The 3,063-nt window shown below is 41.4% G+C and overlaps 1 protein-coding gene across 1 annotated transcript in view; it reads right to left on the bottom strand.

Annotated features, from left to right (window-relative positions):
- Window positions 1-2,959, bottom strand: part of LOC102241846 (nuclear body protein SP140-like protein) — a 22,453-nt gene extending 19,494 nt beyond the window's left edge. Inside the window, exon 1 of the mRNA XM_005866596.2 lies at window positions 2,936-2,959. The gene's annotated coding sequence lies outside the window, so the exon portion shown is untranslated. The remainder of the gene's footprint in view (window positions 1-2,935) is intronic.
- Between the last annotated feature and the right edge of the window lie 104 nt (window positions 2,960-3,063).

The following is a 3,063-nucleotide window of genomic DNA, read 5'->3' as shown; positions in this document are numbered from 1 at the left end:
TCTGCAGTCTGCACTCCGAGAGGCGCTGTGGTATTTGATAGGACGCTGGTCATCGGCTCCTGATTGTGTGCAGGTCAGGGCTTACCTCACCCAGCCCTGAGGTCCCACACCCAGGCCCCTGGCTCGCAGGATTCCTGCTCAGCAAATTCTTCTTTAAAACAAAAGGTAAACTACACACTTTTTCCTTATTTTACCTTTTAAATCACCATTTATCCCCCCTACACCCTCTTCCACCTCCATCCACCCTCCTCCCCCTGCTCAGTAAACTCTTATTTGAATTTAATGTCTTTGATGCTGACCACCGAGGGCCAGCAAGCTTTAGGAAAGTGACTCGTCATCCTTTATCGGCATTTCATAAAGAAAGACGGGCTGAGCATGTGAAGAGACGCTCACCGACAAGGACACACAGATGCCAAGAGACACATGAGAAGATGCTCAAGGGCACTATTCGCCAGAGAGCTGCCAACGAGAACCACAGCGAGGTGCACCTCACACCTGTCAGAACCGCCGCCGTCAATAAACCAACAAACAGCAAGTGCGGGCGAGGATGTGGAGAAAAGGGAGCCCTCGGGCTCTGCTGGTGGGAGTGCATGCGGCGCAGCCCCAGTGGAAAGCAGTACGGAGGTGCCATAGACTAAGTCATTCCACTGCTGGGTATGTATCCGAAGAAAAGGTATGTGCACCCCTATGTTCATTGCAGCATTATCTGCAACAGCCAAGATATGGAAGCAACCTAGGTGTCCATCGATAGTGAGTGGATAAAGAAGTGGTACTTATGTACAATGGGATATTACACGGCAACAAAAAAGAATGGAATCTTACCATTTTCAATAACACGGATGGACCTAGCCAAGTGCCATATGATTTCCCTGATACGTTGAATCTAAAAAACAAAACAAGACAATGATGAAGCAACAAAACAGAAGCAGGCTCATGGATGTGGAGCTGATGGCTACTGAAGGGGAGGGGGAACGTGAAAAAGAAAAATAATAGACAGGCCGACAGAAAACAATTTAAAACAACTATAAATCCTGGGCAAGACAGAGCAAACGAGTGTGCGAGGCCCTGGGAGCAGCCCGAGGGCGGGAGGAAAGGAGTCTCACCGGCCTGGCCCCCACAGCGTCCGCAGGGGCCCCGGGGCTGAGACGCTGTCGGCCTCGCGTGAAGAAGCTGTGACACTGTGTGAGTGTACACAGAAGTGACTTCGGTTTCTACATGACATGATCAGTGTCAGAGAAGTTGTCTGTTTTCCCCCAGGTGAGGCCTGCTCTCCACAGCCATCCACTCTACCGACTGCGTACAGACGGCCCGTCCTAATCCAGCTGGGGGGTGTCACCTGAACACTGTGTGGACGAAAAGGGGCCACATCCTAACCCAGTGATGGCGAACCTATGACACGCGTGTCAGAGGTGACACGCAAACTCATTTTTTTGGTTGATTTTTCTTTGTTAAATGGCATTTAAATATATAAAATAAATATCAAAAATATAAATATTTGTTTTACTATGGTTGCAAAGATCAAAAAATTTCTATATGTAACAGTGCACCAGAGTTAAGTTAGGCTTTTTCAAAATGCTGGCAAGCCGAGCTCAAAAGGTTCGCCATCACTGGCCTAGGCCCTAACATAGCCATATGGCTGGAGCTCAGTAGGAACCTTGGAAAGTGACATGATCTTAAAAGTGGCTAAAATGGCCCTAGCCAGATTGGCTCAGTGGATAGAACATTGGTCTGCGAACTGATGGGTCACAGGTTTGATTTTAGTCAAGGGCATGTGCCTAGGTAGCAGGCTCCATCCCCAGTAGGGGGTGTGCAGGAGTCAGCTGATCAGCAATTCTCTCTCATCATTGATGTTTCTCTCTCTCTCTCCCTCTCCCTTCCTCTGTGAAACAAATTTTTAAAAAGTGGCTAATATTAAAGATCAAAGAAGTTTCCTAAAGCACAGGGCCTAAAAGAGCTAAAAGCATTTTGAAAAAGAGAATCAAAATTGTAGGCCTTACTACCTGACTTCAGGACTCATTCTAAAGCTACAGTAATCAAATCCTGTAGTATTGACATAAGGGTAGACATGTAAGTAAATGGAACAGAAAAAGAATTCCAGAAATACACTCAAAGTCATATGGCCAATTTATTTTCAAGATGTTGTGAAAAAAAATTAATTCAATGTAGAAAGGATTGTATTTTCAACAAATTTTGCAGGGACAATTGAATATCCCTATGCCAAAAAAAAAAGTTCTTAGCTCTAACATCATATGCAAAAATGAACTTAAACTGGATCATAGAGCTAAATGTAAACATCAAACCATAAAACTTCTTGAAGAAAACAGGATCTCAAATTAGGCAAAGATTTCTTAAATAGAATCCCAAATTACATATTATGAAAGGGAAAATTGTTGAATTAGACTTCATCAAATATTAAAAATTTTATTCTTGAAAAGATAGTGCCAAGAAAATGAAAAGGTCAGCTTTTTCAGACTATAAGATATAACCAACAAAGGATTTGAATCCAGGACATATAAATAACTCTTTAACAAACAAAACAAAACAAAAAAAGAGATAGCTCAATTAAATAAGGGTAAAAGATTTCAATAAATACTTCACCAAAATGGATCTGTGGATAATGGCAAGTAAATGAAAAGATGCTCAGTACCATTAATTATTAGGGAGATGCAAATTAGAATTGCAAGAAAAACCATTAAATGGCTCCTAAGAATAGCTATAATTAAAAAAAACAACAACTAACAATACCAAGTATGGGTGAGTATGCAGAGCAATTGGAACTTTCAAACATTGCTAGTGGAAATATGAAAGGGTACAACCACTTTGAAAAATACTTTGACAGATTCACAAAGCATCAAACATGCAGTTACGTTCAATTAATATGACTTAGTAGTACTTCTTTTAGTATTTATCCAAGAAAAATTAAAAATATGTTCACCCAAATATTTGTATGAACATGTTCCTCATTGTTTTTTTTTTCAAAATGAAAATAGCTCACTGCCTATGAAAAGGCAAATAGATAAATCAGCTGCTTATTCATACAAGGAATACTTCTCAGCAATAGAA

The sequence above is a fragment of the Myotis brandtii genome, unplaced genomic scaffold, assembly GCF_000412655.1.
Source record: "Myotis brandtii unplaced genomic scaffold, ASM41265v1 scaffold2340, whole genome shotgun sequence".
Taxonomy (NCBI): Eukaryota; Metazoa; Chordata; class Mammalia; order Chiroptera; family Vespertilionidae; genus Myotis; species Myotis brandtii.
This window is presented reverse-complemented; position numbering and strand designations above follow the sequence as displayed.